Genomic DNA, 26614 nt, shown 5'->3' on the forward strand with positions numbered 1-26614 from the left:
AAAGGTTCACCAAAGACTACATATAAAATGTCGAATTGCTGAGATGCAGATTTCAAATACAGCAAAGTATTCCAAGAAGCCATCCCTCATCCTTGCTCTAATATCATTCCTGTCCACTTCACAGTCACCTTCACTTCCTATGCAGGTCTGCAAGGAACAAGAACAGAGACTACTGGGATCATTGCTCCACCTTTATGGGATGGAGGTGGAACAGGCAGCTCCTAGCTTACCTATCACAAACTGGGGAAGACTGATAGCAGGAAACTCTCAACACTGCTCCTAGGACTGTTAGACCCTTTTTCAGCACTACTTTTGAAGATATGATCACTTTAGGGCTACACTGTCATTTAAAAAAAGTCAGAGAGGGGAGATGGTGTTTGGTATCTGTAAGAAATGACAACTATAAACCACAAACTGAGCCCTGAACCTGGGGAGCTTCAGGTTACACACAACCCGATTATGAACTCAATTCAGACAAAGATAGCATTAAATAGGTATTATGCAACCTTCTGTGCTTAACATACTGTTATAATGATTATGTATGCAGCAAAGTCCTTGCCAAAGACTTTGCAGCAAGCAAACAAAAGTCAGAACTCTGCTGCTGTTTATTGAATCCATCTCCTGGTAGAATCTGAGAGGCAAAATAGGAAGCTGCACCCACAGTCTGGGGAACTGCAAAATCACAAGCAGTCCAAATTCCAGAAACTATGGAGCACTTTTCCCCTTTCCCAGGCTGAGTAAACCAGCCCAGTCACCCTTAGTGTCACTTCCAAAGACAAAGAGCAAAGTCTTGTGCCAGTTACCTTTTGCAGAGCCATGAGCACAAAGAATACTACTGTCCAACTCCAGAAATAAGAGCTGTGATAAAAAAGGCAAACTGAGGCAGAGCTGAAAGGGAACCTGGGAAAGACCAGAGAAAACAAGAGACAAGAAAGCCCAGAGCATGTTCCCACAAAATGCTGGGTACACCAGGGACAAAGACAATGTGCATGTTCAGGATGAGGAGCTTTCTTGGACCAAGTTGTGTTTAAAATTATCTTTCTCACTTCTCATTATGGAAATTACTAATTTCTTCCTGACAAGCTTTCCATAGCAGAGTATATAATGGACTGATAGATCTACATGTCTACAACCTCTCACTTAATACTCCTAAGATTAATTTAGTGTCTTATGCACATTCCCAACTTCTGATTGCCAAAGTTTTTTATGGAAATATCCCACGTTCTTCCCCAGTTTAGAGGTCTCCTTTGTTCTTCTTATTTCCTCTTCAGCCAGACCTTTAGCAGCTTTGTAATTTTAATAATTCACTCTTCTAATTTAGAGTCTGCCACTTCATGCCATAATCAATGTTTCATAAAGATCAGATCAAATCAATATATTTCTCCTAACTCACATTTTCAGGTGGAAGAAAAGAAAGGAGGTCATTTACTCTGGCACAATTCACCTCTGCATAACCTTTTGTTGCATTTTGGCCTATTTTCCATCCACAGTTTAAATTACTCTTTGCTTTAATATCTGTTTTATAACTTTACATATCAAAAGACTGTCTGTTTCTTCTGTCAACATGCAACACAGAGCTGCAAACACACCAGGGCTGTTACCATTTAGGAAAATAAACTTTTGCACATGTTCATATTCTATTAGAACCAAACCCAAGAAATATGCAGGGAATGAAAATACAGGATTTTACTGCTCAGGGCAGAAGTTTAAATCCTGAGTTCTTGGAGAAAAACAAAAACCACAAAATCAATCACACCCAAAATCTCATCAAGGTCTCTTTTAGTACAAACAGGCCTGATGTGTATGTGGAGAATAAACACTGTTTAGTCACCCAATAAAAGATTTGCCTACCAGCTTCTGCTTCACTTACTCTAAGTGGCAGTCTGCTGAGAAATAGGAATTCAAAGTTTGTATCTGCCCTCGCAACAGCAAACCTACAACTACTTGAAGGGAGGCTGTAGCCAGGTGGGGGTTGGTCTCTTCTTCCATGCAACCAACAACAGAACAAGGGGACACAGTCTCAAGTTGTGCCAGGGGACCCATAGGCTGGATGTTAGGAGGAAGTTCTTCCCAGAGATAGTGAGTTGCCATTGGAATGGGCTGCCCAGAGAGGTGGTGGAGTCGCCATCCCTGGAGGTGTTCAAGCAAAGACTTGGTGCCATGGTCTAGCTGATTGGCTAGGGCTGGGTGCTAGGTTGGACTGAACTATCTTTGTGGTCTCTTCCAACCTGGTTGATTCTATGATTCTAAAAGCCAAGCTTTCCTTAACAAAATGTAGCCATCCATTTCTCTTTTTTTATGCAATGCCCAACACAGAGCAATGGAACCAATACCTGCACACCCACCAACGCTGGCAATTAGCCATGGACTAAACACAGGGACATCAAGAGTGTTTCTTTGCCACCATCACAACAAAGAAATTAATAAAATAAAAATAATTAAAACCAACAAGTAACAACAACAAAAAAAGAAGCTTGCAATAATAATTATTTAAATAATAAGAATAATAACATTATATCTGTGATGGTTTGGGTGTTCCCTCCTCCCCCACACTTTGGAAATCACCCAGACTAGACTTAGGCAGCTCTGGAAATTTGAATTAAGCTTATTATTTACAGCTTAGCTCAATATACAAGCAGATATTTACAGTCTATACAGTTATAGACAGAAATATACAAGGTAAAAGGTAATACAGAAACACAACAGCCCTCCCAGAAGCCTGAGTCCCCAGGAGGGGCTCCCAACTGCCCCTTCACCTTCCCCCCTACCCCTTTCAACCTTACCCCAGTCCCAAGGAAGAATGGAGGTTCAGCCAGGCGGTTAGGAAGCAAAGTGGATTAGTCAAAGAAATGGAGAGTGAGGTCAGAGAGAGATGCAGCTCGGAGCTCTCCAGCAGGAGTGCCTTTATCTATATTTTGATTTTTGTTTTTATACCTCTCAGCAAGCCTATGAGCGAGGTAGACATCAGCCTTGTTTTCCATTTGCAGCCTATAATCTAGTTCTTCTCACCAAAACATTCTAGCTAGGCTCAAACTAGCACAATCCCAAACCTGGTAGCTGGCTGCAGCTTAGAGAACAGAAATTACAGATGTACACTTCCCCAGGATGCAGCCTAAAAGTAAGATCTGTTTTCCCTAGACAGAAGGACCTCTAAAAGACAGAAGGCCTGAATTCAAGCAAACATCTCTGCTGACAAAAGCAACCTGATAGTCTGCTATACTACCATCACTCCTTCCTCCTACTTGTATCCTACAAAAAGAAAAAGCCAAAAGGATTGACTAGTGGCTTTTATCTTGCTAATGACCCAACTCAGAAAATGAGAACGGTTAATTATGCCTCATTAATAAAAATCTACTCTTGTTTTTAAGGGTGGAAGGAATCAACAACTGCAAACATCCAGTTTCTCTCTTGTGTTGGGACCTCCAGAGCTGGACACAGTTGCTCTTTTATGGCATAAGAATTTTTGTGTTTAAAACAACCTTTTTTTTAAAACCAAAGATAAATACCAAGGTATTTATAACGTTGGCAGCTTTAAATTAGCAGTTTTAAACCTGAAGAAATAGCATGCCAACAGCAATTTTTAGATCTCCTGGTTTTCCTGTTGTCACATGGATTTCTCCACATTAACTTCTCAGAATTGCTGCTCTGGCCCTTTCCTACATCAGAGCAGCTCAAACCCACATTTCATTTCATTGCAATGCTTTGCCTCTGCCCACCTTCAGCAGACACTTACTAAAACAAATCTGCTCTAGCTGCAGGACTCTCACCTTGCAAAATTGAGAGAGGTTCTCTGCAAGTGAAGGTCCTTTAAAAAGAACTGGTTTGTTTTAAACATTTTATTGAGCTGAAGATCCTGTAGTTATATTGACCAACTACAAAACCATCTCCTCCAGAAGCATTAATAATTCTACTACTGTTCCCCATGTGCGTGCGGAGATGCTTTCCACCTCACACTGCATTAACTTCCAGAAGAGTCAAGTGTTCAAATGTGCATTGCTCTGCTTGGAAGAAAAAGTTCTTTCATCTACAGCTTTTGAGAGGCAGAAACACCATGTGCCTGACACATTCCAGTGACAGCCCTTAGGAGAACACTAGCTTTTAAGAATCCATTTTTAACAACCAGCTGTGGCCACCTGACAAGCTTTTCAGAGGGTCTCTTAAGGTGTTTTAAAAGTCCCTGCTGCACTCTGAGAACATTTGAGTTACCTAGCACTTCTGAATTGCAAATAAAAGTTATAGATGCTACTGCATGAGGAATGGTCAAGAAAGAAAAGGAACACAGCCTGTGTGTGAGAATTCGAGACCCAAACTTCAGTTCCTATGAAACAAATCACATGTATTCTCAAATTCAGCTACTTTTAGACTCCTTCAGGACAACTCTTTAAAAGAGGCAAAGGAAGGAACAAAAGCAAATTAGAATACATTGTGGGTGTTTATATCCCACCTAGCACAGAGTATGCTGCTCCACTGCTCCATTGAAGAGTTCTATTTCCAGTTTAGTGCCTAATTCAGTGATTTGGGCTTGTTCTATAACTGCTGCATTTTGCAGCCCATTTCATCATCTAACTCCTCCGTGTAATTAAAATTTCTCTTCATTTTTTGACGTGCTAAGCTCCAGCATTCATCTGAACCTCCTGGCAAGTGCTGTTCTTGAGACGGCTTTTAGGAGCACCTTCATTTTGGCATCACAGGGGATGTGCATCACTCTCACCAGAGCATCTCTGTTTTTAAAATCCAAGGGAACTCAACTTAATACTCTACCACAAAGGATCTAGAATTTCAACACCTCCTTTCAAGCTCACCTGTGGCAAGAAGGCATAACAGCAGGATATGCCCAAAACATTTGCTTGCAAACTCAGTTCCCAACTTGAATGCTGGCTGCTTGAGTAAGTTCTCAAGCATTCTGAAACGAGTAAAGAGCAGGCTGGATGTTAGGAACAAGTTCTTTATCATGAGGGTAGTTAAGCACCAGAACAGGTTGCCCAGGGAGGTGGCTGAGGCCCCATCCCTGGAGATATTTAAGGTGAAGCTCGACAGGGCTCTGAGCAACCTGATCTAGTTGAGGATGTCCCTGCTGATTGCTAGGGGGTTGGACTAGATGACTTCTAGAAGTGATTCTGTGATTCCTAAACAGCAGGAGGGAAAACTCAGATTTGCAAATACTGCATGCCAAGCAAGAACACCCTAAAAGAGCTGGACATCACTGTGCAACTAGCATCTGCTGGTTGTGAGAGAGCCAGTGATGCCGGAACACACATCAGCATCCCATCAATTGTCAGCAGCAAAAGCAGGACGGGCAGCAGAAGCCCAAGCTTGAGACTAGTTTGGTTTGAAGTCGGATCACTCAGTGTCTCCTGAGCCAGCTCCATGGCGTCCACTCCTGGTTTTACCACCAGCAGGCTGTGTGGGTTAGCAGTCTTATTTTAAACCTTGGCACACTTCTTACTGAAATAATCCACAGCTTTAAAACATGCTCAGGACTTAACAGAGATGAACCTTACCAGCTTTCTGGAGCTAATAACATTTATTGGGCCAAAATTTCAGAGGTTAAAAATTCAGATTTCTGACATGTAGCAGAAGCTCATATTTCTTCTCTGAAGCTCTAGTGCAAGCTGGAATACTGTCAACCAGACTGAGTGGGGTTTTTTTCCCAGCTCTATATTTACACTTCAAGGATTGTGCAGAAGCAGAGATGCCAGCCAAATGCCTGAAATGTGAATCTTCTGCAGAAGCTTGGGTTATCTATCTTCAAAGGGGTATTCAAAGTGGTGTAGATCTATCCATGAAAAGTCAAAGAAGGAGAATCCAAGCTTTAAATTTAGCAAAATAATCATTTTACCTTGCACAGGCACAGAAACTTGGTAAGCGTTGTGAAGGAGGAGAGTTTCTCTTCTGCCACGGAAGGAGGGGCAGCTGAAGAATTCCAGCCTCACCCATGCAAAATTAGCTATTTATTTTGGATAAATCCCACAAAATGTTTTCCACTCAGCCAGCACTCCTACCTGCTGGCTTAGCAGCAGCGGCCCAAAAGGCTGCACTGCAGGATGGCAGGCAGCCAGTCGCCGACTCCTCTGCCTTTTCGGAGACTTGGGAAGGTAGCTCTGCTTATAAAGCCTCTGGGTTACTGCAAGGCAAAGACCAAGGCAGCTCCTGGCTGTTGCATCTCTGGGGATCTCACTGCCACTAGAGATACTGCTACCAGGGAAATATTTTCACACTTTTGGAGGGTCTGGAGAACAGATCTTGTAAGGAGCAGCTAAGGGAACTGGGTTTCTTTATAGCCTGGAGAAAAGGATGCTGAGAGGAGACCTTTTTACTCTCTACAACTCCCTGAAATGAGGTTGGAGTGAGGTGGATGTTGGTCCTTGAGCCTTGTTGGCTCAAGTTGTGCCAGGTCAGGTCTAGGCTGGATGTTAGGAGGAAGTTCTTGCCATAGAGAGTGATTGGCACTGGAATGGGCTGCCCAGGGAGGTGGAGTCACCATCCCTGGAGGTGTTCAAGCAAAGCCTGGATGAGGCACTTAGTGCCATGGTCTAGTTGACTGGATAGGGCTGGGGGATAGGTTGGACTGGATGATCTTGGAGGTCTCTGCCAACCTGGTTGATTCTATGATTGTACCCTAGATCAGATTCTCTGACTCTATAGAGGACCATTAAGTTAATCCAAGTTCAAATCCATACCTGCATCAAAGGGAAACAGGCAGGATAAATTACTTTAACAATTCAAAACTTTGAACATGCTAAGAATTAGCAAAAAAGAAAGAAAAAAAAAGAAGTTGGATGAATGCTGATGTAACAGTATGCAAAGATCATCAAAATAAGCTTTAAACACATTTATAGAGTCAAGAATGGTTGGCTAGCAACTCTTGCATGTGCTTAGACAACAGCACATGCTTCAAGCCAACACTGCTTTGTCACCGACTCATTTCAGTATCCTTAGGCAGTCATCAGTCTACAAACTTACCTAACAAGTCCAATCTTAAATGGTTTTGGGAGGCAAACACTAAACAACTAAAAGTATATTTTCCTTTCTTAATGCTTCTACTTTCAAATACAAAAGGTATCATCAATATTTCTCCTACATTTGATCATTTTAAGCTAATAAATCTAAAAATCTCAGTATCTGATTTGTCCAAATACATGCAACTTTTCAAATAGGGATGTGCTGGTTAAACCACTCCCTTCACTGATGGTTCTCATGGTCATTGATTCATAGAATGGTTTAGATTGGAAGTGACCTTGAAGATCACCTAGTTCCACCTCCCTGCCATGGGCAGGGATACCTTCCACTAGACCAGGCTGATCAAGCCTCATCTAACCTGGCCTGGAATAGCTCCGGAGGGAATGACACACATCCACAACCTCCTTGGGCAACCTGTTCCAGTGTCTCACCACTCTCGCTGCAAAAAATGTCTTCCTAATCTCCAGTCTAAATCTGCCTTCCTCAAGCTTCAATCCATTCCCTCTCATCCCATCACTACAGACTCTTCTAAAAAGTCCCTTCCCAGCTTTCTTGTAGGTTCCTTTCAAGTACTGGGAGGTCTCTATCGAGTTTCCCTGGATCCTTCTTTCTCCAGACTGAACAACCACCCCAACTTTAACAACCTGTCCCCACAGGGGAGGTTCTCGAGCCCTCTAATCACCTTTGTCGCCTCCTCTGGACCTGCCCCAGCAGCTCCATGTCCCTCTGATGGCATGGGTACCAGAACTGGATGCAGTACTCCAGGGAAGTCACACAAAAGCAGAGTAAAGGGGCATAATCACCTCCCTTGTCCTGCTGGCCACACTTCTTTTGATGCAGCCCAGCACATGCCTGCCTTCTGCAAGCTCACATTGCCATCTCACATTGAGTTTACCATTAACTGATGCCCCCAAGTCCTTCTCCTTAAGACTGCTCTCCAGCCACTCGTTGCCCAGCCTATATTATTTCTGTTTTCATGAAGTGTGGTAGGAAAAAAACAGAAAGAAAAGGAGGAAAAAAATAAAAACAGACAAGCAGGCTCCCACAGGACACTAAAAATATCACACAATCCTCTCTTTCCATGCTCCAGTCTCTGAGTATCCACATTCTGCATTTATCAAGAAAATATATTAACTATGCAACCCACCTGTAAGAACATCTTATGAGTGAAAATGTACAAACACTGAAAATTAGCAGCCAATTCTCACTATCTTTCAGAGCCAAGTGAAATTATCTTTATACTCTTTCCCTTTCTCTTTTCCTATCAGTAAATATTCAATTTCTTTTGTGTTTTTAAGATTACTTTTATATCTATACTGTTGGGAAAAGATATTATCAGAGGAAAACTTAATTCCTTAAAGGAAAAAAGAGAATTTAACAGTAAGTAATGGAGAGCACAATGCTGTTTTGTTAGCTTGGATTAACAGAAAATCTGGGTGGGGTATTGGCATTTCCCACAAGCACACCCCCCCACACACTGCTCTCCTGTGAAATTACACATCACCCAGATGGGGTTTTAATCTAGAAACATTTTAAATAGGCTCCAAAGCCCACAGTTACCCAGAACTCTGTTGGTCCAGCCACTCTGACGACAAGGAGCAAACTGGTGATGCATCATACCCTGCCTCCACTACCCCTGGGGTGAATGCTCCTCTCCCAGACCATGGCACTCTCCTTTGCAACACGTCTGAAGGAATATAGGACCATGACAAGTGGCAAGCACCAGTGTACACAGGTCTCTGAAGTATGGCAGAGGAGAGGGAAGAGATACAGCAAGAAAGGGAAGAGGTGACAGCAGGATGAGGGCCAGCGCTGCAGAACCGTCCCTCTACTAGCACTGGACTTCCTTTTCCAAGCTACATCAGCTCCACACTCCTCTGCTGCCATCCTGGAAATTGGGAACCCAGTGCAGCACTGCAGCATAGGACTCCTCCTGTCCTAGCAGCAGGGCTTCTCCCCAGATGATTTAAGACCTTATAAAAGGCCTCAAACTTTCTTTTTGTGGCAACACAGGTTTTTGTTGTTGTCTATTTCCTACATTTTCGTCTGTCAGAGAAAAAGTTTATACAACTACAAAAATTGGTCATTAAAGCTTTCAAGAGAGAAGAAAAACCTCCATGGGTGGTTTAGATTTGATATTAGGAACAATTTCTTTACTGAAAGAGTGGTCAGGCATGGGAATGGGCTGCCCAGAGAGATGGTGGAGTCACTGTCCTTGGAGGTGTTCAAAAAGAACATGTAGACACGGCACCTGGGGATGTGGGTTTAATGGGCATGGTGGTGCTGGGCTGACAATTGGACCTGATGATCTTAAGAGGCCTTTTCCAACTTAAGGATTCTATAGTGCTATGGAAAAATAGCAGGAAACTTTTGCATAAATTACTGCCATTCCTTTGAAATAGTTTACATCACCCTATTAAAGGGAGTGACACAAATCTAACTCTAATACTTTTACCCTTGTGCCTCTTTCTGCTGACCAGCATCACTCCAGTGATTTTGACAGCATGCATTTCACAGGCAAACAGAAGTTTCCCATGGCAAAACTGCTGGGACACCACCAAAGTGTCACTCCACCTGGGTGTCTGGCTTTTGGGGAGACCACACACTCCCCAAAGAGCACAGTTTTACACTCAGGTGGCCATCAGCAAAATGATCACATGGAGATCCTGCCTTTCCTACTCACACACAAAGCATGCAGGATGCCATTAGTCATCACACAGCGCTGGAGATTTCCTTCATAATGTATCATAAACACCCAGGTTCCCTCCTGTACTTCTTCCAGATGCATCCTTCCATAAATTCCTAGATTGTGCATAGATTCAGAGAAGTGATTCTGCCACTTTGCCCTGCTCCGGTGAGACCTCACCTGGAGGACTGTGTCCAGCTCTGGAGTCCTCAACACAGCAAGGATGTGGACCTGTTGGAGTAGGTCCAGTGAAAGGACATGAAATTTACAGGGGTGCTGAAACACCTCTCCTAGGAGGACAGGCTGAAGGAGCTGGGTTTACTCAGCCTGGAGAGGTTTCCAGGGAAACTTACTAGTGACCTAATGGGAGCCTACCAGAAGGCTGCAGAAGAACTGTTCACAAAGGTCTGGAGTGATAGGACAAGGAGCAATGGTTTGAAATTAGATAAGAGATTTAGATTGGATGTTAAGAATAAGTTCTGCACCATGAGGGTGCAGTTGAGGCCCCATTCCTGGAGATATTCAAGGTCAGGCTTGGCAAGGCTCTGAGCAACCTGATCTAGTGTCCCTGATCACTGTGGGGGCTTTGGACTACATGACCTTTGGAGGTCCTTTCCAACTCAAACCATTCTTTGATTCTATGATACTCTTCCTTCATTTTCCACACTGGTTCTCTGTGCAGCTTCCTCCACAGTTCACAGTTCAATACCTCCCTATGTAAATTGCCTTCTCAGCAATAATCCTCTTTGCAAACAGAATTCAGAAGGCAAATGTAAACACAGGGTAAATATGACAACTAATTCATTGCCCCCAACTACTTCTTCCAGTTCCTCACAATAAAATTCTCCATTAAATACACAGGATGGCTTAATGTCAGACTCCTCAGCTGTCAAATCAGGCAGCTGGCCAGTAAGCACCCTGCAATATTTCCCTCCAACCTGAGAAATTATACTTACAAGGTTTCTGATAAAGGCTCAACTAATTTGTGTCAATAGTTGTCACACCAAATTATTCTCATTTAGTAAGAGTTTGGAGGGCTTTCTACCTTGAGAACGCTGCAAAGGAATGACATGTTTCTACAACAGACAACAATAAAATATGTAAAGTTTGTGGCAGTTTCTTCTGTTCAAACAAGTCATTCATAAAGGTAGGGAACATTTAGTGCCTGCCAGCTTCCTTCCCTTTGGAATCTGTCCTTTACACACAATAATTATAGCACGAAACCTCCCTTCACAACTAGTGAAAAAAAACAGTCGTGACTAACAGAGCCTTGCATGAAACACATCTCAGCACTGACATCAAACCCAAGGGGTACTTTTTAAACACACATTCGACACTTGAAATCTGCAGAGGTTTAAAAATGCCCCTTTTGGTGCCTTTGAAAAATTAAACTGCATTTGTACTAAAGGAAAAAGAAAAAAAAAAAGCAACACAATCAACAACCCAACCCTCAACAAAAGAACTAAACACACCACAAAACTGCTTAAAAGCATCTCATAAAAAGAATGTCTAGTGCTTCCAGGAGGGTTTTCCCAAGGGGAGGCAGGGCTGATGCTTGTCTGTCGGGATACATTACCTAGGGTGCAATATAATCCAGCAAGGAAGACAAAGGAAAGAGAGAAAGATTTCTGTTAGACTCCTACAAAAAATTCATTTCAAAAAGGCCAGCCAAACAATTAGAACTGGATGACTAAGTCAGTGGGTTAGAACTATTTTGGCACAGCTACAGGAGGACACCATTGAGATTTTAGCAGAGGTTTGTAAATTGTGAAGTCCACAAGATTCAAAGTGTTCAATGTAGGTCTGTCAGGAGTTTGCTTGAAGTACTTCACAGCAGGAGCAGTACTCATTAAGTAAAACAAACCAGAACGGCAGAGATCCAAAATAAAAAATGTATGTATTCGAGCAGGTGGAGGAGTAATAAACTGCACCAGTACAGGCTGGGAGGTGATCTGATGGCAAGCAGCCCTGTGGAGAGGGACCTGGGGGGTCCTGGTGGATAACAAGTTAACCATGGCACAGCAATGTGCCCTTGCGGCCAAGAAGGCCAATGGCATCCTGGGGTGTATTAGGAAGAGTGTGGCCAGCAGATCAAGGGAGGTTCTCCTACCCTTTTACTCTGACCTGCTGAGACCTCATCTTGAATACTGTGTTCAGTTTTGGGCTCCCCAGTTTAAGAAGGACAGGGATCTGCTGGAGAGGGTCTAGCAGAGGGCTATGAGGATGATTAGCAGATAGGAGGGCATGGCTTATGAGGACAGACTGAAGGACCTGGGGGTCTTTAGTCTGGAGAAGAGAAGACTTAGAAACATTTATCAAATCCCCTCTAAGTATCTGAAGGCTGCCAGGAGGGGGGCACAGGCTCTGCTCACTGCTCCCTGGGATAGGACAAGCAGCAATGGGTGTAAGTTGCAGCACAAGAGGTTCCGCCTCAACACAGGGGGAACTTCTTTACTGTAAGGGTCACGGAACACTGGAACAGGTTCCCCAGAGAGACTGTGGAGTCTCCTTCTCTGGAGCCTTTCAAGGCCTGTCTGGATGTGTTCCTTTGTGATCTGTGTTAGATTGTCTGCTCCTGCTCTGGCAGGGGGGTTGGACTCGATGATCTCCTTGGGTCCCTTCCAACCCCTAACATCCTGTGATGCTGTATTCCAGTTCGTAGCAACCCTTGCTCTGTCACATATTATTACACTTAAGGCACTACTACTCGAGTTAGTAGTTTGCATTCATGAATTATCCCAGAGTAAACCGCATCTGACTTCATTCATCTGAGATCAGCTTTCAGTATCAAATGCAGCGCAGACTACTGATAAAGGCAGAAATCTGCATCTAGTTAATCATTCTCATTGTCATGCAGACGGCTTTAAAAGGCACTAATCAGTGCTACACACAGATGCAAAGTTTGTGCAGCAGTAAAAAAAAATATTCTTTTTAATCACTATCTAAATGCTTACCCAAACAAATGCCACATTTTCAGGAGAGATGGAAGCTCAGCTCATTTTAGTTAAAAAAAGAAAATGGATTTGACAGCAAGAGACAGAACTTAAGAGCTTCACCTTAGATCTTAAGCTGAGCAGAGTTCGAGCTCTTTAAAGCACAAAAAAACCTTCACCATACAAGGTCTGCTCATTGTCCTGCAGGTGACAGAGGCCAAGTGCCTGCCGTCCTGGTCAAGGCAGACTCCTGCACTCTGATACAGTCACTTTGCTGCTGGGTCTGCAACAGGCTTACACAACCAAGACCTCCCAGACAAGATCCTAGAATCACAAGGCACTCTCAGCACTTTTTCTTCTGCTGGAAGCTTTACAACCATCCTGCTTGAAACATCCATCGCAGAAGATGAAAGGAAAGTGGCAAAAGATTCAACAATCTCAGTAGGGATCCAAGAAAGTTCCAATCTCCAACGTTTAACACCTCTGTGGGGCTAATAATTAGCTGATGGTAATGATAAAAAGGAGAGAATTTTGTCACCTGGATAAATAGCTTGCTAGAGAAGAGTCAGGGTTTGTAGGAAGAGAAACCCTGCCTAACAAACACTTAGGAGTTATTCAAAGGTGTCAAATGTGGGCAAAGCACATCCATTCATTCAGACCTACCTGAATTTCCAAAGGGACCTCAATCAAGTCCCTTACCAAAATCCAAGGGCTTTCTTGAGGAAACTAAGCCGACAGAAGCAAGAGGAAACGTTCTCCGTAGAGACAGATAGTTGAAAAGCAGAAAGAGGGTAAGGATAAGGGTAAACAGTTTCTAAACAGTTTCTTCACCGATGAAGCTCAGCCCAGATCCATGCTCGGTCTGTGGTTGTTCGACATGTTCATGTCAGACAGGCAAAGGGGAATGAGCAGCTACTAGAGAAAGTTTGCTGATGATAAAACAAGGTATTGTGGTAGCAGGGTCAGGATGTGAGGAATTCCAGTCAATCCTAGGAGACTGAGTCAGTAATGCTGCAGAGAAAAGCTAATGCAAACACTGTACATGTAAGAAGATGCACATGGTACAGGTAAAACCATGGCTGTAGGTAACAGAGGGATTCCAAACCCAGTAACATCTTGACATTACAATTCATGAGCTGAATTCACTAGCAGTCCAAAAAGCAAATCACAAAGCAAAACACAATTGTGCCACTGCATAGTCCCAAAGCTCACCTACATGTTGAGAACTGTATATAGCCCTGATCTTCTCACCCTAAAAGAACACAGAGAGCCAGGACAGGCTCCTGGAAAAGGATGCTCACAGTCAGGAATGACTTAAGAATATGAGAGTAGACAACTCTTTTGGCAGGTCACAAGTCAAGACAGATGCCTACAAAGCCATGAATGGCATAAGACAGGATCACTAACCACATCTGCCACACAAAAGCTAAGAGCCACCAAATGATGGAAGCCAGCTGAGAACAAGCTGAAGGACAGAATTCTTTAACCAGCCAGAAAGAGACACAGAGACTTGCAGCGCTACTGGCTAAAGGCCATGCAGGCTGCAGAGAGATCCCTGGAGGCTGCAAACAGACCGGAGAAGCCTTTGGAACTCAATGTCAACAAACGTTTTGAAGCAGGGAAAGGTTGCAACCCGCTCTGGCAAACCCAAGCTGAGAACAGCCAGAGGTTCAGAAGGCATCTATAGAGGAGGTTTTGAACAAGGTCACCCTCATCTTATTTTGCCTTGGGCATCTGCTTCTGAGACGAAAGGGGGAGAAAAGGGAAAGAAAACAGGTTGCAGAAGACAGAACCACAAAGGGAGCAGGCTGAAGGTGAAGGGTTAAAAAAAAAACCAAACAACTAAAGCAGGACACTACACAGAAGATCCCAACAGCTCCTTAAAGCTCTTGGGATAGCAGCGATTAGCCTTCTGCCCAGACTCATGAGGAGACAAGGAAAGAGAAACAGGCACACAGGTGCTGAGATCCTGCCTATCAAGTCTGGAGCCCATCAGCGCACAGAGCTGTGGCCAGCTGAAGCAGGGGTGGGAGGAGGCTGGCAAGAAGATCCTGTTCTTTTGCAGGGTGGCAGATAGGAAAGCTATAAATCGAAAATCCAACCATAAGCTCAGGAAGAGGCTTCAGAGGAGCCAGAAGAGGAACCGCAGCCTCCTGCATCAGATTTACATGTCCCACAGACTTCTTCTCCCTGCAGAAGGGATGCAAGTCACTGTCAATGTATCCATTTTCACCCTTCTTGAATGCATCTTCTCACGTTCGAGTTCAGCAGCAATTGATTAGCCTAAAGCATGGCAGCCTGCAAGACATCCTCATTCCTTTTGGTGGCAAGAGACCACTTTCTGTCACAGAGCAAGAAAACAATTCAGAAGCCTACAGAGGCATCTTTGAGGTGCTGCTTGGAGCTGAAACCAGCCACCAAGGTGCCTGCTTGTGTCCTGCACGGTACACCAGGCTAGAGGCATGAACCCCTTGCTTTTTGCTTTAAACTTTGTTTATTCCAGTCCTCCAGTCACAGCACAGCTTGCAGCACTGGTCTCAGTGCACACCATCTGGGTCTGCCATACAGCTCAATAACCTCCTTCTTTTTGAGAGGATTCACAAATTACTTCAACAGAATCAAAGAAGAACACCAAGGTTTTCTGCAGACATTTTTTAACAATAAGCTCACACACACTAAGACATAATCAAACATACACAATCATCTCCTTTTGCAGCCTTGACTTAAAGCTAAAGGAACTTCCACACAATTAGATGCAGCTGTAAGCCAACACTTAACATTTTGGAGGGAACAAAAAAAACCCAAAAACACCACCACCAAAAAACTTGCAAAACACTTCAGAAAGTGGCCACTAGGCACACTGAAATCCTTTCTAAGTGGAGACACAAAAAGCATTTTATTTTTATGTCATTTTGAATGTCAGGGGTTTAAAATAAGAAACACTAGCACATAAAATCTATACTCAGTGAACCCAGACATACAGAAAGGCTTTTCCTGAGTCACCAAGAATCACCTCCTACTGTCATAGCTGAGCACACAGCAAACTTCCTCAATGCATCCTCCAGAGCCAGTTAGGGGCTTGCTCCCACTTCTCCCATTTGAAGGTTGTTCTAGAACCTCACACCACTCAGGGAAGAATCTGTCTAAATTCCAGCTGAAGTTTATTCATGCCAGTTGATATCCGTTTGTTCTTGTGCCAACATTGTTCTTAGCTTAAATAGTTCTTCTCCCTTCCCAGTGTTTATATCCCTGCTGTATTTGCAGATTGCAATCATATCCTCTCTCAGGCCTCATTTGCTAGGCTAGACAAGCCAGGCTTTCCTCCAGAAAAATTGGCATGCTGCTCCCCAGCCACTCTGAGAATCTGTCCCTGCCACAGCACAGGTGAGGGGACCCATGCCTGGCACTCCCCAGGAGCTCCTACCCATCCCACCATCCCTCCTGCCAGTGTCCTGGCTTAGCACGTTTCAGCATCGCTTTTACTTTCTCCATGGCAGCAGGACAGCAGCAGCTTGGTGGTGATGAGCTAATGCACCCAGCACATCTGCTCTGCTGTTCCAGCAGTGGAGGTCCTTGCTCACAGCAAAGAACAAAAGCAAGACTTTGTCTTCCACTAGCAAGTGCTGTGCATGTGCTGTAACTTGTTTTCAGCATGGGTGATTCATTCAAGTGGGACAGCACAGCCTAGGTCAGAGCTTTCAAAGAGCATCTGACAGAGGTGTTTTCAGCTGATTACCTACCAACCAGCGGATTCATTTTAGTTTTTCTCAGCCTCTGCTAAAGAATCCTTGCAGTCAGCCACCTCAAGTACTGAAATTCCTCAGTAACTAGCTCCTTATGTCACAGATCTTTTCAGCTCAAACTCTACAGCCCCGGGATCCTATGGAATTTCCTAAGGAGTCATCATCCCTGCTAACAGAGGGCACAGCACTCAACCCTCACCAAACACCAGTTTTGTCTTCCTTGCAGAACTGAAAACCAAAAACACAATCCAGGTTTCCAAGCCATGCATCCTCTCTCCTAGGAAATGAACCCTACTGCCGAGATGTCTCTTTTGCCAGGCAGGACACATACACTTGCACCACTTCAGAGCCAAGAATCTTCTCCCTCCTTACAACCAAGTCATGTATATTTCATAACACATGATAAAACCATTCTTCCTCCTGAGAAGTCCTCTCCAAACCTCGATTTCCCTTAAGCGGCCAAAAAAACCCCCACAAAATACAAGCCAAAAAGCATTCCATCGAACCCTCATCACTGTAAAGGAAGAACAAAAATACCCACACTCAAGAATGGCTGTTCCAGGCAAGGAAGTTAATCAGGCAAGATTTTGTCCCAAGGTCACTATAAGAGGATGTCTCTCCTATTAAGTGCTAGGACATCTGCACAGTTATTTTAAGGAAACACAATTACGCAGGCAGAAAACAGTTTAAAAAAGACAAGACAAAGAACCTGGGCTTGAAGAAAGCATTGCAGCAGGAGACGGCAGGCTGATGACATGTCAGATCTAGAACCAAGTGGAGGAACACACTGACGAGCCAAAGGACACAGCAAGCCTGCAGCGGCTCAGCAGCAAGCCGTACCTCTGAGTACGTTGAGCAGATCTCCACCGAAGCACTCAAACTTGCTGCAGACGCTGTTTATCCTGCACAAGTTACTACAGCTAACCTGCACGGCCACCACCTGCACCTGCGACGCACAAAGCCCACCCGGCCACCACTAGTGCTGGGTTGTTTTTGCTCTGGGTGTTAGTTATGTTGTGTTTAAGGCACAGGATGATGCTTATTCTCTCCAGACCAGAATTACAGCACATCACCAGGCAGCAAGCAAAGCAATAAAGTACAAATCCCAACCAATTCAGTTTCCATTTCATTTCATCTGTGGGAACTCGTTCTTTCTCCAATTTTAACAAGAAGTAGCTCTGCGGCTGTCATGGGACCCAGGCAAATCCTGAGAACTCCAAGCGGGGTTAAATGGGGTGCAGGTTTTGTTCCCAGTTCTCTATCTCCGCACACACCCATTGGCAACCCCGCATGCAATTCGCAGGTACGATTTAACAGCGCTGAGCCCGCAAATCCCAAACCGATAATCAAAAAATTGGGGAAAAAATAAGCCACTTCTAGAGGCCCTTTTGCCACTTTCCCTGATTTTTTACCTCAGGCACAGCAGAAGAAGCGCCGCCGCCGCCGCCGCTCCTAGCCGCTGCCTGCGGGCGGAAAGCCTACGCTGGCTGCGCGGCTCCGGCGAGCTCCCTGCAGCAGCGGCCGCGGCACCGCAGCATTCATACGCGACAGGGCACAGCAGCGGGAGCGGCAGCACCGACAGCCGCAGGCCGGCCCCTCACGCCTGTAGCCGGGATGCGCCAGAGCCGCCCCGGGCAAGGGCAGCGGGACCCTCCTCCGGCCTCCTGCCCGCTCGCACCGGCGGCGGGCCGGACAGAGCCACAGCACCGCAGACGGCCGCACGCCGGGGGCCCTGCCACGGGACTCGCTGCGCTGCCTTTTCCCCACCCTCTCCCCCGGCCCGCCGCGGAACGCACCTGCCCGCCCCAGAAGCGTCCGTAGCGCCGCTGCGGGATGCGGCCAGCCTTCCGGAAACGCTTCCCAGCCCGCTGCGCTTACCCAGGAAACGATTCCGGCCGCCGGCCGCCGCCGCCGCCCCTCCTCCTCTCCCTCCGCCCCGGCCGCCGCCCAGAGCCGCGGCCCGCAGGGGGCCGGGCGGGCGGAGCGAGGCGAGGCGGGGGCCTGCGCCGCCATGTTATGTGCCCGCTGCGGGGCCGGGGCGCCAGGTGTGGCTCCGGGCCTCGCTCCCGCCCCGCCCCGGCTGGCCCCCGGGCTGCGGCCGCTGTCCGCCCTGCCCTGCGGGGCTCTTAATCAGCATCCAGTCGGTAGCCTCCAGAGCCGATGTTCTTCCACCACGGGGTGAAGTTGGTGTGTGCAGGCAGGTGTATCCCTCAAAAATAGGGGCAAATCTCTTCTCTTTTTTTGGGTCCTCTTTAAGAGAAAATAGAAGAGTCAGGCTTGTGCTTGGCAAATGTAATAATGCCCTGACCAAGGTGAGGCAGTAGCAGTAACACTGCCAAAACAGCTCAGTGAAAGCTGAAGCGGTAGTCAGCTTTGGAAGCCCATCTAGGAGAACAGGTATGGATTCCAGTAGCAGTGTAGGGGCTCAGTCAAACACAAGCATCTGCAGACTCCCTTCTCACAGTATCACAGGATGTCAGGGGTTGGAATGCACCCAAAGAGATCGTCGAGTCCAATCCCCCTGCTAGAGCAGCACCACACAATCTAGCTCAGATCACAGAGGAACACATCCAGACAGGCCTTGAAAGACTCCAGAGAGGCTCCACAACCTCTCTGGGCAGCCTGTGCCAGTGCTCTGGGACCCTTACAGTAAAGAAGTTCCTCCTTGTGTTGAGGTGAAACCTCCTGTGCTGCAGCTTACACCCATTGCTCCTTGTCCTGTCACAGGGAGCAAGTGAGCAGAGCCTGTCCCCCCCTTCTGGCTCCCAGCCCTCAGATATTTATAGACATTTATTAAATCCCCTCTCAGTCTTCTAAGACTAAACAGCTCCAGGTCCCTCAGCCTCTCCTCATCAGGCAGTGCTCCCACCCTCTAATCATCCTCAGAGCCCTCCGCTGGACCCTCTCCAGCAGATCCCTGTCCCTCTTCAACTGGGGAGCCCAAAAGTGAGCACAGTATTCAAGATGAGGTCTCACCAGGGCAGAGTAGAGGGGTAGGAGAACCTCACTTGATCTGCTGGACACACTCTTCCTAATACACCCCAGGATGCCACTGGCCTTCTTGGCCACAAGGACACATTGCTGTGCCATGGATGTTATCCACCAGCACTCCCAAATCCCTCGCCACAGGGCTGCTCTCCAGCAGATCACTTCCCAACCTGTACTACTGCAGTTTTATTCCTCCTCAGGTGCAGGACTCTGCACTTGTCCTTGCTGAACCTTATTTAGTTCTTCTGTGCCCAGCTCTCCAATCTCTCCAAGTCTCGCTGGATGGCTGCACAGCCTTCAGCTGCATCAGCCAAGCCTCCCTGTTTGGTGTCACCAGCAAACTTGCTGAGCAGACTCTGTGTGTGCCTTCATCAATGTCTTTGATGAAGATGTTGAACAGCACTGGACCCAGCACTGATCCCTGGGGAACTCCACTACTTATAGCTCTCCAGCACTTTCTACCCAGCACTCATGAGGTCACATCTTGAGTAGCGTGTTCAGTTTGGGAGCCCTCACTACAAGAAGGACATTGAGGTGCTGGAGAAATGATGAAGAGTCTAGAGAACAGAGCTGGTGAGGAGCAGCTGAGGAACTGGGGTTATTTAGTCTGGGGAAATGGAGGCTAAAGGGAGTCCTCATTGCTCTCTACAACTACATGAAAAGAGGTTGGAGCCAGGTGGGTGATAATCTCTTCTTCCTAGTAGCAAGTGAGAGGAAAATAGAAAATGGCCTCAAGTTGCACTAGGGTAAGTTTAGGTTGGATATTAGGAAAAAAATGACTGAAAGGGTTCTCAAACACTGGAACAGGCTCCCCAGGTTTTTAAAAGACAGAGATGTGGTGCTGAGGGTCATGGTTTAGCAGCAGGCATGGCAGAGTTAGATAATGGTTGGCCTTACTGATCTTAAAGGTCTTTTTCAACCAAAAGGATTCTGTGATTAATGCAACTCCTCTAATCATGGAGTAATGGAGGGTGCTTGATGCCAGGATAGCACTCCAGGCAGCAGTGTTCTCCTGAGCCTCAGAAGTTAAGCGACCATCTTGAATGGAAAGAAACAGTGTGTCCTCAAGTGAGGAACCCAGACCAGTGACAGGACCATTTCTGGAAGTTTCACTGCTCTAACCTGCTTGCACTATAATGGGTTAAGGTTCAGAGTAAATCCCTAGGCACATCTTGAGATGGATGAGTAGAGAATCACAACAGCACCCTGGACAGGTTTAAAAGGACACTCTTGATGGAAGATCCTTCAGAAGATGCCTCCAAATATGGGGGATTTTGTCTGTTCTATCATGAAAATGCTTCTTGCTAAAGCAAAAAAAAAAAAAAAACTCAACATGGGATGGTAGCTTGGTGGAAGGCATGGAAATGTTAACAGACTCTTGACTCCTACACCTCCTAACAATCTTAGGAAGCCCCTGGAACAGCAGATGCAAAACAATCAGTGTCATATTGGAGTGACCAAAGCCAAGCAAAGAGATAAAAAAGGATATTAAAGTAATAACATGAACAGTCTCATTTTCTCTTAAATGAAAACACATTTAGCAATCCTACTGAAGTGTTCAAGTCTACCTTAAAATATATCACAGCATTTATAATACTTATCTGGAAGAAATTACTTTTTCTGTGCATTCCAGAACCTTCTTCAGTATTTTGTTCCCTGGCTTTACAACAGTGCTCCTCCTGCTAACGGCAGAATGTTCATGAACTGAGCACAACTAAGGGCATCACTAAGATGAATAGGAAGATAGAATCTTAAATTAGATATATTTATGGTTTTAGAGGAACATGTTGACATTCACCAGCCTAAGAAAATAGGAAAGATTATTAAATTGTAGTTATAAGCACTACAACGATGATCAAAAAGGAGCAAAAATTAGGCAAAGATACAATAATTAAGAACAAAGAAAGAAAATAGGAAAGATTATTAAATTGTAATTATAAGCACTACAACGATGATCAAAAAGGAGCAAAAATTAGGCAAAGATGTAGTAATTCAGAACAAAGCACCTGAAGCAAACCAGGACCATTGCTAGAGCCTCCTGAGACAGGTTGCTTTGTTAGACACTGGAACAGGTTGCCCAGGGATGTTGTGGATGCCCCCTCCTTGGAGGTGTTCAAGGCCAGGTTGGATGAAGCCTTGAATAACCTGGGCTAGTAGAAGGTGCCCCCTGCCCATGGCAGGGAGATTGATCTTTAAGATCCCTTCTAACTCAAACCATTCTATGAATCTATGTTTCTGGAAATGATATTTTAAGATTTAACAATTTATTTTTAAATGTATTGTCCCTGTTTGCAGTGGTCTCCACATTTTTGCATTTGTCTTGAAAATGGACATGATTTAATCTTTTAATTGGTTTTAAAAGAGCAACACTTTTATAGGCTAAACCTCACCATTTAATTACTATTTTTAGATGCAGACCTATAATGAATCTCCAAAAGAAGCCTTCACATAGTTCTCTGTAATAGAAACATGTTACCATGGTCAGCTCCAGAAGGACTGACCAAAGACCTCTTGAGACATCCAAAGGTGATTCATCAGATCGCAGGGTTTGCAGATGAGGCTGCTTCCCTCCTCAACAAAGCACATCCTCCAGCAAGGAGGGAAAGCTTTTAGGCTTTGACAGCATCCTGGAGCAGAACTCTCCCTGGAATTTGCACTTCATCTCTTGGAAAGATGCAAGACAAGTATCAGGTTACCCAAGATTATTAGTGAATAGCCTGTTAATATATTTCCCTGACAGAAATGGGCAGGCAAGGTACTAATAAATCCTTGTTCCTTTGATGAGAAGTCTAAAAGCAGTGCATTGTGGTTTTCACCATGCAGTTAAAAATGATGATTAGCATTTAGTTACACAGCCTGTATAATGCACTTTGCATTGAAGTGTAGAAAGCAGTCATCAAACTGAAGTGTTGGGGAAAGTAAGGAAGGAATTTCATCTCTCTCCTAAATGGACAGCAGCTCAATACACTTCAGGCTTCTCAAAAAAACATTTCCAGGTGGATGTGCTGGTTGCATAGGCTCAGCCAGGCTCATCAAATATAGATCTCTTGGTTCAGGGCAATCTGATGTGTTAACTTTCCTACTACAGTGAAATAGTTCCTGCAGTTGTGGCCAGCAGGAGTTGATGCAGAGCTTCGGTGTGTAAGACAAACATCTTTGCAATGAGAGTGGTAAAACATTGGAACAGGTTGCCCAGGGATATAGTTGAGCCTCTGTCCCTGCAGATATTCAAGATCAGACCTGACATGGCCTTGGGCAGCCTGATCTAGTTGGAGGTGTTGCTGCTGAGTGCAGGGGGGTTGGACAAGATGACCTTTAAGGGTCCCTTCCAGCCCAGTGCAATCTGTGAATCTCAACACTGTTTATAAATGTAAGAGAGGAGGGGGAAAAGGGCATGTGTGTGGGGGGAAGGCAGCCTTTCTGTACTATCAGCTCATACCAAAATCATTTCATCATCTTGCTGTATCTGTGTTTGAACTGTGACTGCAAATTTGTTTTGATCAAAGTCCACCTGACTTTACAACAAATGGATGCCTGTAGGAGTCTCCACTGGCAGGTAACCCTCTGCACTTGACCAACGCAGCACAGCTCTACAGACCCTACTTCAGGACTGACTGTGCCTCTGAATGCTCGCAGGAGAAGTTCGTAGTTCCTCCCTCTGCTTTCTTCTGTATACCAGCTTTTTATTCCAAGTCCATGTGGGGGGATAAAGTACACAAAGATCTCATTTCTTCAGAGTCTCACTGCAAAGGGAGGAGGTGAGTATGAAATAAGCAAGGCTACCACCTAGTGGCACAGCTCCACTTCCCCTTTTCAGAGGAACCTACACCATCAAATAACTTTTGCTGGATATACTGATGCTAAACCCAAGCTTAATATAGGACTTTAATTAGAAACATTTAGCTTTAGAAACATTTAGTTTTAGCAGAATGGTAATTTCCTTTGGAACTCTTCCTTTAACATACTTACACAGCTCGCTGTGACATTAAGTCTCCATCCTTAAATACCAAACCAAATCATTTTCCAGAAAGCACAAACCTCACCAAGCACATTGCACAGGCAGGCAGGCAGGAGATTTAAGAACTAGACTTGCAGCATGCAATTTCTCATTACAGGGAGTCCAAGTCCCCTGCTGCATTGCATCCCAGGACCTGTGCAACAACACATATTGCTCCTGTTTTGTTCCTGTCTCATTGCTCAGTGCTCCCTGGGCAAGCACATAGTGAAAGACTAATTCTGCCACGGAGCAACTTCCCTGTGGTATTTATGGAGAAGCAAAGGCTGCAAGACATCAGTAGTAGACAAGATTACTCCAGTAGTATAATTAAACCAGGAACTAAATCAAGGCCTCTTGCTATGCTCAAGTGGGCCTCTCTGCCATCCACTGCATTAGCTATCTGGGGCACGTTACTGCTACCTTAATGAAGGCTGTATAGGAGTAACTGCAATCTGGAGCGATTTTCAGGCCAGCAATTTGTTTCTTTCTTGGCATGCCAAGCAAGGCAGAATGACAAGTTTGAAGTTTCTCCCTAACTCTTCTGAAATGCAAGGCCTTGCAACCAGGAATAGTTGTAAAGTAAGTTCTAAATGTTCTTTTTAGACATCTGACTAGATGAGATTTTCTGATCTCTCCTTTCCATGCCTGCTATCCAGAGTATATTGAGATTTCCTTTGGGTGGGGTGTAGGAAAGGCGGCCTGGCTTGCCCCCCAAGCATATCACCTCCTTGACTACACCATGCACTTACCCAGTCCACCCATTCATCCAACCACTCATCTACACAGGGACATCTCCATTCTTGTTTTTTTTTTACCATTATGGGCCAAGTTCTGGGGGAAGTGAGAGGGTGACTGTGTTAGCTTGCAAATGGTCACAGCATTTGAAATAGGAGAACAGCTGGGGCTTTTAGCTTGGAGAGGAGAAGGCTGAGATGTGACCTCATTCATGCTTATAAACATGTAAAGGGTGAGTGGCAGGAGGATGGGGCCAGGCTCTGCTGGGTGATGCCCAGTGACAGGACAAGGGGCAGTGGGTGGAAGTTGAGGCATAGGAGGTTCCATGTGAACCTGAGGAAGATTTTTTTTCCCTGTGAGAGTGACAAAGCACTTGAACAGGCTGCCCAGGGAGGCTGTGGAGTCTGCCTCTCTGGAGATATCCAGGAACCGTCTGTGTGATCTGCTCTAGGTGATCCTGCTCTGGCAGGAAGGGCTGGACCAGATGATTGGCTAGGGCTGAGTGGTTAAGTTGGACTGGATAATCTTGGAGGTCTCTTTCAACCTGGTTGATTCTATGATTCTATGATCTTTCAAGGTCCCTTCCAGCCCCTGACATTCAATGATTCTATACCAACTGGTCACTGCAGGCAAACAGCCTGTGTTAGACCTCCTTCTAGCTGGAGGGGGCAGGCAAGGGAAAGCTGCTGTCTGTAAGGAAAAGCTGCTATTAATGCAGTTTCTAAATGCTACAGTAGCTGATCAGGCACTCTGCTGGAAGGCAGTGGGTGCTATTAGAGCTGACTTTTCAGCAAACTCTCTTTACTATTTCAAGTGGCTCTGGTGAACAAAACTGCTGAAAAGCTGCCAAAGAGCAAGGCTTGCAGTTATGGGTAGCCAAATAATCAGAATAGCTCACACTTGCAAAGCTAATGGGTAGAGAGATTTTCTTGCCTTCACTGCTTCAGACAACAGGTGTAGCCCTGCTTTCTGGGGGGCACTGAAGTGCTTGTCTGTGAGGCTACAAATATTTTGAGAGGATAATTGTTCAAACAGCACAAAATACAGCATAGCTTGGAAGTTTAGGCCAGCATCTCTGCTGGCAGTTGCTGTGTTTCAGTTCTGGAGCAGCGCAGATGAGAGGGACCTGGGGGTCCTGGTGGATAGAAGGATGGCCACGAGCCAGCAATGTGCCTTTGTGCTCAAGAAGGCCACTGCCATCCTGGGGTGTATTAGAAGGAGTGTGTAGTAGGCCAACAGAGGTTCTCCTCCCCTTCTAGTCTGCCCTGGTGAGGCTGTATCTGGAATATAGTGTCCAGTTCTGAGCCCTTCAATTCAAGAAGGACCTCAGGGAGCTGCTTGACAGAGGCCAGTGTAGAGCCACAAAGATGCTGAAGGGAGTGGAACACCTCCCTTATAAAGAAAGGCTGAGAGAGCTGGGGCTCTTTAGCTTGGAGGAGACTGAGGGGTGACTTCATTCATGTTTATAAAGATGTGAAGGGCAGTGTCAGAAGGACAGAGCCAGGCTCTGCTCAGTGATGCCCAGTGATAGGACAAGGGGCAATGGGTGCAAGCTGGAGCAAAGGAGGTTCCACACCAACACAAGGGAAAACTTTTTCACTGTGAGGGTGACAAAACACTGCTCAGAGAGGTTGTGGAGTCTCCCTCTCTGGAGACATTGAAAACCCACCTGGATGTGTTCCCGTGTGACCTACTCTAGGTGATCCTGTTTTGGCAGAGAAGTGGGACTCAATGGTCTTTCAGGATCCCTTGAATCACACTCTCTGATTCTGTGACTCCCTGGAAGTAGTGCACTGCTGGTTCTGGTTCCTGCTGAGCAGCCAAGGATGGTGCAGCAGTACAGCTCCCTGAGACACAGTCAGGAAACCCACATCTTGAGCCAGCATGGCCAACCCACTCATATGCTATATAAGTGTAGGTACACATTCACATCCACTAATACACATTAATGAAGAGGTGTAGAAAGCTAAGATAAAGTTGGAAACACTAGGTTTACCAACAGCAGAAGGCCAGTGCTTTGTCTCCAAAACAAGAGAGACAAAAGTCCAGTGTCTGATGCCCTAAACGCAGCTAGAAAAGCCCAGGCTGCAAATGCACTCAATGGGAATTTTCCCCTATGTGTATAAACATACACTGGAAAGAGCAGCCTGTTTTGTGTTTATATTTACAGCTACAGAATGTGATACAGTCCAATTGTTTTTCTGATCCATAGTGTAGCTCCCCTCACCATCTAAATATTTTTCTCCACTAACACAGGGATTTGTTTCAGCCTGCACATTCACAGGCTAAACACCTCTGCTGTAACAATAGGGCTCAAGGGCCAAACAATGCTGGTGTTCATACCCGCATGTGCTTTGCATGAACTCTTCAGAACAGTGCTGCTTGAACTGATCCTCAGAGAAACAGTTTCCCCATCACTGACAAGCACTGTCTAAATACATATCTGAAGGTTGAGGATTGGGAATTCCTCATTCTATAGCATGGGAAAATCCCTCAAGCAGAGAGGAAGAAAAGCCTCCCTTTTTCCCTGCTACTGATGCCTACCTTAGGCTGCATTAAGAGGAGTATAGCC

At 45.4% G+C, this 26614-nt stretch overlaps 1 protein-coding gene across 6 annotated transcripts in view; it reads right to left on the reverse strand.

Moving 5' to 3' along the window:
* Positions 1-26614, reverse strand: part of APBB2 (amyloid beta precursor protein binding family B member 2) — a 241652-nt gene that overhangs the window by 205168 nt on the left and 9870 nt on the right. For 3 of the 6 annotated variants that reach the window (XM_064149177.1, XM_064149178.1, XM_064149172.1), the window contains exon 1: positions 18119-18195. The exons of 1 other annotated variant lie outside the window; for it this stretch is intronic. The gene's annotated coding sequence lies outside the window, so the exon portion shown is untranslated. 2 more of the 6 variants (XM_064149175.1, XM_064149173.1) reach the window with 2 other exon arrangements.

The sequence above is a fragment of the Pogoniulus pusillus genome, chromosome 9 (genome assembly GCF_015220805.1).
Source record: "Pogoniulus pusillus isolate bPogPus1 chromosome 9, bPogPus1.pri, whole genome shotgun sequence".
Lineage (NCBI taxonomy): Eukaryota > Metazoa > Chordata > Aves > Piciformes > Lybiidae > Pogoniulus > Pogoniulus pusillus.